Source organism: Crotalus tigris, unplaced genomic scaffold, assembly GCF_016545835.1.
Source record: "Crotalus tigris isolate CLP2741 ecotype Arizona unplaced genomic scaffold, ASM1654583v1 scf7180000017666.379230911805:20528666, whole genome shotgun sequence".
Taxonomy (NCBI): Eukaryota; Metazoa; Chordata; class Lepidosauria; order Squamata; family Viperidae; genus Crotalus; species Crotalus tigris.
The window spans coordinates 301,621-314,371 of NW_024096552.1; positions in this window are offsets into that span (position 1 = coordinate 301,621).

Genomic DNA, 12,751 nt, shown 5'->3' on the forward strand with positions numbered 1-12,751 from the left:
AAAAACTTTGTGTCAGGAACCCCTTCAATGTTTCTTTTGGGGGCTCTGCCATTCTAGTGGGAGGGGAGAGACTTGTGGATGTATTTCTTCTATTTTGTTTTTCCTCAACTTTGATGTATTTCTTTGGATGTGAAATGGGGAATGGAATGTGCCAGATGCCACCTGCCTTATCTCTACTCGGTTGCAAGATCCAGTGAGGTGCCTGGAACCATCCCTTATCAGCTCTGGTTTCCATAACAACTTTGCATCTGTGGATTGGCTGGATGCGAACTGGACAGTTGGGCTTTGGGGTGGGGTTTTGTGAAATGAAAGTTTTAATGTAGCAATTTGTGTGGGAAAACTTTAGATCTTGCTTTGCTCTCTTACTATCACTATCTCTTAATAAAAGTTCCCTTTGAAACAATGACTGTTTCAAGAGTTCTGCTTTCTTGGGAGGAGTAGTTGAGGCAGGACTTTATGGTTTGTCATGTTCACTATTAAATCTTGAAGCATCTAGTGCCAGAGTGCCTGGTATTGTAATGGCTTTTTATTTTATTAACGTAACATAATGTAACATAACATAACATAACATAGTTGGAAGGGACCTTGTAGGTCATCTAGTCCAAACTCCTACCCATACCATTTCTGACAGATGGCAGTCCTGTCTCTTCTTGAAAGCTTCCAATGTTGAAACTCCCATAACATCCAAAGGCAAACTGTTTTATTGTTCTCACTGTCAGAAAATTTCTCTTTATTTCTCCTTGATCAGTTTCCATCCATTATTCCTTGTCTGGCCTTCAAGTGCTTTGGAAAATAGGTTGATCCCCTCCTCTTTGTGACAGCCCCTCAAATATTGGAACACTGCTATCATGTCTCCTCTGGTCCTTCTCTTCACTAGACGAGACATGTCCAGTTCCTGTAACTGTTCTTCATATGTTTTAGCCTTCAGTCCCCTAATCTTCTTTGCACTTTTTCTTAGTGCCTTCTCTAAACCTTTCACTTTTTCTTCAAATAATCTAACCAGTTTACACTTACTGTGGGTATAATCTATGGAGTCCTCAATAGACAGGAATACAAATATGTAACAATGTTATTAGCCCCTTCCCCATGACTTTGTTATTCTTCATGCAAAAATCAATACTATAATCCTTGTCTTATGGTAAAAGATAATTCAACAATTCTAAAAAAACCCCTAGACAATCAGACTTTTAAAATAATTTTTCCAATGCTGAGAATATCTTCCAATTCTGTAGCCTTCCTCCTGCAGCAGGATTTAAATCATCTGTTTATAGTCCTCAAAGAAGCCTTCTGATAAAATTTAGTCTTCAGTATCATTCTCCATATTAGTTCTGAAGAACATTTATCCTGGTCCTTTTTCCTCATATTGTAACTGCATTGAAATAATTGACAATTGATTTCTATAATTAATAATCCACATATTCAAACAAATGGTGGATCCCATCATCTATATTCTTAATTTTCACTTTAATATTTTAATATTTTTCCTTTGATCAGTATCTTTCTTGATCAATGTATTTTGCTGAATCAGAGAGTTTTTCCATTTTTTCCCCCAAACCAATTATACAATTTGTTCCAGATTTCATAATAATCTGTTTCACTCTTGTCCGTGAGATCTAACGTCAACCAATCCATTTCAGCACAAGATAAAATCTTATTTATTACCTCTTCTTCTGAGGGTGTCTCATTATCTTTCTATCTCTGTGCAAAGACTAATCTCGTTGCTGTTAGCATGTGTAGTATTAAGTATAGGGATCCTTTATTGTATTTATCCTTAGTAATACCCAGCAGAAGGAGTTCTGGCTTTAACTCAATGTTCTGCATTAGTATCACTTCTAACCATTGTGTCAGAATCCAATTATATTTCATTTCTAGTTATCAACTATGGAAAATCCCATGTCTGCCCTCTCTGGGTTCTGTCATACTATGAAGGGGAAGGGGGATGAGCAAAGGGGTTTTATGGCTCTCACTTCCTTCATTAAAACTTCAAAGGGACTGAATATGGATCTCACCAAGAGGACTGACCATAACAATATGGCCATCACCTTTCATCTACTACTCTCTGAAGTCTCCCTTCTGCCAGCCATGAGGAAAAGGGGGTGGAAATGTAACACCTGGGATTGTCGCTGGAAGGACGGTGGGGTGGGGGCTGCTTGGGAACACTTAAAACCTTAAATGGCAGGGGTTGGCCCCTAAGATCCTGTCTAGAATGCCTGCAACCATCTTCTCCTAATAAAGATGCCTGTTGGAAGAGATATTCCAAGAGTTCTGTCTTTTTAAGATGTAAAGTGGGGTGGGTCCTTACATTAGACAGGATCTGCAGAATTAGTCCATCTGGAAGGGAGAACCTTGCCCGGGGACTTTGCAAAATTTACCATCCAGATGATGGAGCAGGGAAGGGAGAAAATTCCCCGGAAAGGGAGCTGCTGCCCTGACTGAAACCCTGCCAGATATTGGGATCTGAGAAGTCAGATTCCTCAGGAGAAGAGGTGGTGGAGACACATGACCACAAACCTTGGTGGTCAATGGGCATTGGAAAGAAAGGCGAGTGGGAAACGAAATCAAGAAAGGTGACCCTGAGATGGGGGCCCAACCAACCAGAATGGAAGCAGGAGATGGGGAAATCCCTTCATGCAAGTGAAGAGGAAGGATGCTGAGCACCGTACTCGGCCTGGATCCTAGAGAAAGCTATCAACCTGATGAAGAGAACCCTCAACTCTTCAGGAGAGGAGAGGAGAGGAGAGGAGAATTCTGAGCCCTACAGCCACACCAGCTCCTGGAGCCGCAATTAGAGAAACACAGAGGGGGAAGTGGAACCTGCAGCCCCGGGGACGTCTGCTGATCCAGTAGTCTCCACTCCCCACCGACCCACAGATGGCAATCTGGATGGAAGACACTACACTAACAACGAAAGCACTGATCCATTCAAAGACTGCCGCCGCTGGATGTGAGATTCAAGGGGGAGTTGACACTCTTGGGGTTTTTCCTAACCCAAGTCCTCAGCTACATGGAGGAATACGGGTGGCACATCCCCAGCGAAAAAGCCCATATCCAGATCGTGCAATCTGCTCTGGATGGGCTGGCTGCAGATTGGGTGGTGAACTTGCACGACTCCAATGCCCCAGAGCTCAACGACTTCAACCGTTTCATGTCCTCTCTGAGAAGGTAATTTGAGGACCCCTTGGCTGATTGCAAAATTCATAAAAGGATAAAAATGATGAGGCAAGGCAAACGCCCGGTAGTCGAATATACGCAAGAATTCCGGGCCATTGCCAGCAAACTGAACTGGCCAGAAGACATTCTCCTTAGCCATTTCAAAGACAGGCTAAACTATGACCTATATGACACTTGCCTGCCCCGAGGGGACCCACATGAGCTTGATGAATGTTACCTCATGGTAGAGGAAGCAGAGATCGACCTACTGAAGGCACCACCAAGAAAAACAATGGAGCCGCTTATCGACTGAGTTGACACATGAACCAGTGAAACCATCGGCTATGGCCAAGAAGCAAATGGGGTGTTTCAAGTCCGGGAGAGAGGGGCATCGGGCTGTAGAATGCCGCTCAAAAGCCCCGCAGCACAACCCAGACAGATCACCGGCCAGCAGATCCAGGAAGCTCAACCCTAAGCAACCCCGCTGGTCCCAGCATTTTCACCAATTCCACTTTACGCTCAAGCATTTGCTGGGGAGAAAGAACTTCCTGGCAGATGCATTATCTCGCATGCCCCAATATAACAGCACGTGAGCCACCAACTCTAAATGGATGATGGTAGAATCACAACTGGCAGTGCCAGTAACTACCAGAGCCCAAGCTAAATTAAAACCACAGCTGGGCAGCCAAACCGGAATTGAATTCTGGAAAAGTTTGGAAACAGATGAATGGTTCCAGAAAAATAAACATGTGTGCACAATGAAAGACGGGATGCCTTGGGTGGAGGAAAAGTTATATATATCAACAACCCAAAGAGTCACATTCATGCAGTTTTACTACAACACAAAATCAGCAGGGCATTTTGGATTTGTAAAAACATTATACTTAATTAAACGGCAATTTTGGTGGCCATCTATGAAAAAGGACATAGAAAGTTATGTGGCCAGCTGCCCAAAATGTGCAACTGCAAAGATGTTGCAAAGGAAATCGCCAGGACTATTACAAACAGTGGCAAATTCCTCAGCCCCCTGGATGGAAATAGGCATGGCTTTTATAGTGGAATTACCAGAAAGCAATGGGAATACTGTTGTCTGGACGGTCACGGGCTTGTTTTCCAAACAGGTGCACTTTATCCCTTGCCAAAAGATTCCCACCACAAAAGCCTTAGCAAAACATTTCATGCAGCATATTTACAGATTGCATGGGGCACCCCAACACATCATATCTGCTAGGGGAGTGCAATTTATGTCTGCATTTTGGAAGGAATTTTTATCCCTCTTAGGGACTACTCAGGGACTGACATCTAGCCATCATCCACAGGGAAATGGACAAGCAGAACATTCTAACTCAGTACTTGAGCAATATTTAAGATGCTTTATTAATTTCCAGCAAACAAATTGGATGGACCTACTCCCTTTCGCAGAAATTGCTTAAAATAATGCAGTCTGCTAGAGAATTTTAATTTCTCTATTGGTGAAAAATAAATCAGAAGGTCTCACAGTTGACTGCCTTACCTGATTCAAAATAACTTCTTTATATTTATATCAAAATATTTACAATACCATACATTCTTCTTTACAGCAACATAGCTCAACTGAAGACTTCTTACAGAGAGATACAGAAACAAACCTGAGATTGAAAATTCAGCTTCTACCTCAATACCTTTTTTGCACAGAGTCAATAGCACTTTCTTCAAATTGGCTGATTGAGTTACCACATGACTCTTCCTGCTCATGAATATTCCAACACAGTCCATTCCAGCACTCCTTTTCAAATAGCTACTGGTCAAAGTTTCAACCTGATGCCAGAACTATCCTCAAACGAACCGGTGATCCCATCACTGAAAGAATGGATGGAACAATTATAAAACACCTGGCCAATAGTTAGAAAAGCACTAGATGAAGCTAGGCAGGCATACAAAGCAGAAGCTGATAAAAAAAGGGTTGAGCCTACACAATTCATTATAGGAGAAATGGTGTACTTATCTACAAAATACCTAAAATCCCTACAACCCTGTAAAAAACTTGGACCAAAATATATAGGGCCTTTTCAAATTAAAAGAATCATAAACCCAGTAACAGTAGAATTAGAATTACTGCAAAATCTCAGGCAAATACACTCAATTTTTCTTTGCAGTTTGCTGAAAAGAGAGCATCATTCACCTTTATGGCCAAAAATCCCTCCCACCACCTCCAATCATGGTGGAGGACGAAAAACACTTTGAGATAAAGGAAATCCTAGATTCTAGGAGATATCATGGAGCAACTCAGTACCTAGTAGCATGGAAACACCTCCCCACCTCACAAAACGAGTGGGTCCATAAATGTCATTTCAGAGCCCTGAAGCTATTAAAGAAGTTTCATACAGAGTATCCTAACAAGCCAGGCTAACTTTTATAACTGTTTTGTTTTCTTTTCAGGTGGATCTTTCTTATTTTTTAAGGGGGCAGGATGTCAGAATCCAATTATATTTCATTTCTAGTTATCGACTATGGAAAACCCCATTTCTGCCCTCTCTGGATTCTGTCATACTATGAAGGGGAAGGGGGATGAGCTAAGTGGTTTTATGGCTCTCACTTCCTTCATTAAAACTTCAAAGGGACTGAATGTGGATCTCACCAACAGGACTGACCATCACCTTTCATGTACTCCTCTCTGAAGTCTCCCTTCCGCCGGCCATGAGGAAAAGTGGGTGGAAATGTAATGCCTGGGATTGTCACTGGAAGGACGGTTGGGTGGGGGCTGCTTGGGAACACTTAAAACCTTGAATGGTAGGGGTTGGCCCCTCAGATCCTGTCTAGAATGCCTGCAACCACCTTTTATCCTTCATATATCGCAATAGATGCCTATTGGAAGAGATATTCCAAGAGTTCTGTCTTCTTAAGATGTAAAGTGGGGTGGGTCCTTACACACTGTTTTATCAAATGCCAAAATTTTTGTCCTTTTGAACATTCCCACCACATATGGTAATAGGTCCCTAGCAATTCTTTGCATTTCCAACATTTCGGTGAGATCTTTTTGTCTATTTTAGCTAATGTCACAGGGGAAGTTGCCACCTGTAGAACATCTTATATAAGTTTTCTTTATACGCAGTAGCTAATCTGAGCTTCCTATTCCTTTCCCATAGTTCTTGCCAGTTATTTAAATCAATGTCATAACCAAAATTTTTACTCCAAATTAACATTGTGTCTTTTACTTGCTCTTCCAACATATTCTATCCAAATAAATATTGATATATCCTTTTTATCTCTTTTTCCTTCATTCTTAATAAAATTTTATCTAATTCTGTTCTAATTTTATTCCCCTTTCTTTTTTATCCTTCATATATCGCAATTGAATTTGGAGGTACACCCACCATTCAAGTTCTATCTCTTCTTCTAATAACTTGTTCCTTGATTTTAATTCTCCTCGTTCATCTAAGATGTCTTTGTATGTGATCATCTTTCCTAGTTTCATAAAATTTGGGTGTATGAATATCTCCAATGTGGATACTCAATTAGGGATTTCCATATAATTGTGTTTTTTAGTTCTAACCCATATATCTAATAGTGCCCGTCTGATGTAATGTTTCTGGAAGTATTGATGTGCCTTGTGCTTTCTTTCCCAAAGAATTGTGTGCCATTCTATCTGCATATCATGGCCTTCTAAGGCTAGTAATCTCCTATTTCTCACACCCAGGTGAGCGTGGCTGCTTGATAATATTTTTCCCCATCTGGGAGTCCAAATCCACCTCTTTCCTTAGAGTCCTGTAAGAGTTTAAATTTAATTCTTGATTTTCTCCCTTGCCAAATAAATTTAGATATAATTTTGTTTAAATTTCCAAAGAACTCCTTTCCTAATCTGATTGGTATACATTGAAATAAAAAGAGTAGTTTAGGTAGTACATTCATCTTTAATATTGCAATTATTCCCATAAAAGAGAGCTGCAAATTTTTCCATCTGTCTAAATCTGTTTTAATTTGATCAACTAATTTGTCATAATTATCTCCTTTGAGTGTAACACATCTTGCCATCAGTTGGATCCCTAAGTATCTCACCTTCTTTGCTATCGGAATATTTAATTTCCCAACTAGCTCGGTTTCTTGTAGTTTCGTCATATTCCTAACTAACATTTTAGTTTTTTCTCTATTAGTCTTTAAACCTGCTACTTCTCCATATTCTCCCAATACTTCCAACAGCCTTACACCAGACTTCAAAAGCTCTTCCATGATAAAAAATAGGGCTTTTTTCCCTATAGAACACCCAGAACGGAGTTCCGGAATCTTTTTTGGATGGAACCTTGTAAGTAGGCAAGGCAGGTTGTATGACATGTGTCAGTTCTGGCACCTTTTTTTTTTTGTTTAGAAAAAAAGCACTGATAAAAACCAAATCGTCTGCGTAGGCTTGTAACTTAAATATTTCCTTTTTTATTTCTAAACCTTTAATTTGTTCTTCTTTCCGAATTATTCTAGTCAAGACTTCTTGAGAGATGATAAATAAGAATGGTGATAATGGGCAGCCTTGTCTTGTGCCTTTTTGTATTTGAAAACTTTTGGTAGTTTCTCCATTTATTACTAGTTTTGCTTCCTGTTTTGAATAAATTGCTTTGAACATATTTATAAACTTTTCACCAAATTCCATATGTTTTAACTGATTCAGTTAACATGGTTGAATGCTTTCTGTGCATTGACAAAGACAAGCACCATATGTTTTTCATTATGGGTCTTTTAGTATTCCAACATGTCTAGTATAATCCTGACATTATATCTTATCTGCCTCCTGGGTAAAAAAAACATTTTGATCAGGATGGATAAATTCAACCAAAAACCTTTTCAATCTTTCTGCCATTATCGCCATAAAAATTTTATAGTCTGAATTAAGTAATGATATTGGCCTATACTTTTGGATAAGTGTCAAATCAGAATTTTTTCGAACATGCGAACAAACTTGGGCAATGGCTGGCCTATAGATTAAAGAAACAAAAAGATAAAAGATGAATCAGTAAATTATGTAACAAAGAGGGGGAGACGATTTATTAGAGTGAAGGGAAAAAGAGTGATGTATGAATTTTATATGAAACTTTATAAATAATAATAATAATAATAATAATAATAATAATAATAATAATAATAGTAGTAGTAGTAGTAGTAGTAGTAGTAGTAGTAGTAAAGTTGGAAGGGATCTTGGAGGTCATCTAGTCCAACCCCCTGCTCAGGCAGGAAACCCTATACCAGTGGTTCTCAACCTGTGGGTCGGGACCCCATTTGGGGTCAAATAACCATTTCACGGGGGTCACCAAACCACGCTGTCCGCTATTTTTTCCCTTTTCCCTAGCTGTCCTACTCCCTCTTATTGGTGGCCACACCCACTTGGGGGTCACCACAACATGGGGAACTGTATTATGGGGTCACGGCATTAGAAAGGTTGAGAACCACTGCCTTATACCATTTCGGACAGATGGCTGTCCAGTCTCTTCTTAAAAACTTCCAGTGTTGGAGCATACACCGCTTCTGGAGGCAAGTTGTTCCATTGGCTAATTGTTCTGTCAAGAAGTTTCTCCTTAGTTCTAGGTTGCTTCTCTCCTTGATTAGTTTCCACCCATTGCTTCTTGTCTTGCCTTCAGCTTGACTCCCTCTTCCTTGTGGTAGCCCCTGAGATATTGGAACACTGCTATCATGTACCCCCTCGTCCTTCTCTTCATTAAACTTCATTAATCAACTTCCCCCCGAGATTTGAACTACTCCCACCTTGCCAGCCTTTAAGAAAGCTATTAAAACTCTCCTGTTCCGGCAGGCCTGGGGCTGATGTCCCCGGGGGAGCCGGGATTCGATTGGGACATGCTGTGTGAATGTATTCATTTTTAATTGTTTTACTTGTTGTTTTAATTTTGTACGCCACCCTGAGTCCCTAGGGATTGGGCGGCATATAAATTTTACTAATAAATAAATAAATAAATAAATAAATAAATAAATAAATAAACAAACAAACTAGACATATCCAATTCCAGTAGCCATTCCTTAAATGCTTTAACCTCCAGTCCTCTAATCATCTTTGTTGATCTTCTCTGTACTCTTTCTAGAGTCTCAACATCTTTTTTACATTATGCTGATCAAAACTGGATGCAGTATTCCAAGTGTGGCCTTACCAAGGCATTGTAAAGTGGTATTAACACTTCACGTGATCTTGATTCTATCCCTCTGTTAATGCAGCTAGCACGGTGTTGGCCTTTTTGGCAGCTGCAGCACACTGCTGGCTCATATTTAGGTGATTGTCCACTAGGACTCCAAGGTCCCTCTCACAGTTACTACTATTGAGCAAAGTACCCCCTATACTATACCTGTGCATTTGGTTTTTCTTGCCTAAATGTAGAAGCTTGCTTTTTTCACCATTGAATTTCATTTTGTTAGTGTTCAAGTCTGTCCAGATCCTTCTGTATCTTAAGCCTGTCTTCTGGAGTATTGGCTATTCCTGCCAGCTTGGTGTTGTCTGCAAATTTGATGAGTTCCCCATCTATGCCCTCGTCCAAATCATTGATGAAGATGTTGAAGAGCACTGGGTCCAGAACAGAGCCCTGGGGCAACCAACTACACACTTCCCTCCATGTAGATGCAATTCCATTGAGGACCACATGCTGAGTACGGACAGTCAGCCAGCTACGTATCCAGATGAAGAAAGTATTAGCGAAGATAAAATATTACAATGTCTCCAGAAAGCTGACCTACCGAAGGTCCCGGAAGAAGTCTAAAATGTCTTAAACAGGATATAACACTCCAAGAAATCACAGAGGCAATTAAAAAGCAAAAAAGCAATAAGACGCCAGGTCCAGATGGATTACCACCTAAAATATATAAGGATATTCAAGAATGTTTAGGTCTGATCTTACTAGATATATTCAATGAAATGTTAAAAACAGCAAAGATTACAATCTCATGGGAAGAAGCAATTATTACATTAATACCCAAGGGAAGTAAATATCTTGATGAGGCCAAAAAGCTTGGAAAAAGCAAGACTTTTATAATGATTTTCTTTATAGGCTGGCCTGTTCTATACTCAAGGATTAGCTACTGCCCTCTGATATTCCACAGAAGCAACAGTGAGAGTTTAGCTCATAACCCAAGATTCTTGAGAACTGTGGTATCTATCACAATGTAAGTTGGTCTCTGGCCCACAGATTTTACTTTGGCTGCTTTGTAAAGACTTGCTGTATAAAACAACAGTTCCTGTTCATTCCTCATGGCAAAGGAAGACAGAAAAAGGTGCAGTGATGGATTTTTTTTATAACTTTGAAAAATAATAGAGTATGAAACATTTTTCATTCTAAAAAAGGATCATTTCTTGAAACTTGCCTAACATAGCCTAACATAGTTGTCACAAACTTGACATTCCTCAAAATTAGTTTGAAAAATATTTATGAAAGTGTACATACAAAGGCAAAAAAATCCAAACAGTTCCTGTGAGGAAAAGTTGAAGAATCACAAACTTACTTACCATTTGAAACATCTGCTAGAACTAATAGGTAAGAGTTAACATCCTGCAAATGGAAATTGTGTCACTCAGAAACTCCAAAAAAGTTAAATGTAGCCTCTTAGCTTTTTAGATTAGTTTTGAGAATGTGAACAAGCATATTCAAAGAGAAAATTATAATTTATTTCCTAATTAATGCTTTTACACAAATTCTTATGTAAGAGTCATTCTTGTCAACTAGAAATTCTTTAACAAATTTGAAAAAGGGGTAGAAATAAATGAATAATTTTCAAATTAGAGAGATGTTCTAAGTAAGCAGAATATCTGACATTTTCAAATTGCTGTAGTTCCTAGTCTCAAAGTTCATGATATTTTCTAAAAGGGTATCTCCTGTAAGGACCCACCCCACTTTGCATCTTAAGAAGACAGAACTCTTGGAATAATTCTTCCAACAGGAATCCTTTATTAAGAAGAAGTGGTTGCAGGCATGCTAGACAGGACTTGGGGTCCAAGCCCTCCCATTCAAGGTTTTAAGGGGTTCCCCAGTAGTCCCACCCAATCAACCCCCCTTCCAGTGATAGTTTCAGGCATCACAATTCCACCCCCTTTTTTCTTTCTTCCGTCTGAATGGAGACTTCAGATAAACTACATGAAAGGCAAATAACCTTCTTTGTTATGGTAAGGTACTTGGTGCTAACGCCTTGAGGTTACAATAAACACACATTCAGCATTCAGCTCCTTAGAAGTATACTGAAGGAAGTGAGGGCCATAAAGCCCCTTTGTTCTCTCCCTTCTCTCCCTCTTATGGCAGAATCCAGAGAAGGCAGAATTAGGGGTTTCTATATTTGATAATTAAAGATGAAATATAATTGGATTCTGACATTCGGCCCCTCTTAAAAATAAGAGAGATCCACCTGAAAGAAAACAAAACAAGTATAAAATTTAGTCAGGCTTGTTAGGATACTCTGTGTGAAACTTCTTCAATAGCTTCGGGGCTAGAGTCTGTGGTTCGTGCGCTGTTATATTGGGGCATGCGAGAAGAAGTTCTTTCTTCCTGGTAAATGCTTGAGCTTAAATTGGAACTGGTGAAAATGCTGGGACCAGCGGGCTTGTTTGGGATTTTTGTGATCAGTCCACACCTGGAAGGGGATTTTGTTGCCTTCCAGGAATTGTCGCCACGTGAGTAATGCCCAACGTATCTCATAAGCCTCCTTCTCCCATACGGGCCAGCGCTGTTCTGTTTCCGTGAGTTTCTTGGATGTATATGCACAGGGTTGCAATACTCCTTCATTGTTTTCTTGTAATAGAACAGCCCCCACTGCCACATCACTTGCATCTGCCTGTATTACGAAGGGCTTGTCCATGTCTGGGTGCCTTAGTACTGGTTCGGCAGAAAAAAGTCTCTTTAGTCTCTCAAACGCTGCTTGGCACTCCATTGTCCATGTTAGTGGCTGGCTAGGTTTTACTGAGGATGCTCCCTTCGTTTTTAGCAAGTTAGTGAGGGGCAAGGCTATCTGGGCAAATGAGGGGATGAATTGGCGGTAAAAGTTTGCAAAGCCCAGGAAGCTTTGTAGTTGCTTTCTTGTGCGGGGTGGTGCCCAATTCTAATACTGCTTTGACTTTCTCTGGGTCCATTTCAATGCCCTGTGGGGATATGCGATAACCTAGGTAGTCTATCCTTTCCTGGTGGAATTCGCATTTTGAGAGTTTGGCATATAGGTGGGCGGCTCGCAGCTTCTTTAAAACCGCTCTGACAAGGTTGACGTGTTCCTCTTTTGTTTCAGTAAAGATAAGAATGTCGTCCAAGTAAACAATGACCCCCTTAAACAGGTGCTCCCTTAGAACGTCATTGATTAATTGCATAAAGACTGCAGGGCCCCCTTGTAATCCAAATGGCAAGACTTTGAATTGATAGCACCCCATGGGGCAGTTAAATGCAGTCTTCCATTCGTCCCCTTCCTTGATTCTCACGCGATAGTAAGCTTCCCTTAGGTCTAGTTTAGAAAAAATTTTCCCTTTCGATAGGTGTGACAGCATGTCTTTCATGAGGGGCAGCGGGTATAGGTTGCTTTCACTGATTGTATTCAGGGCCCTATAATCCACGCATAAACGTAAAGAGCCATCCTTCTTCTCTCTAAAAAGGACCGGGGCAGCCACTTT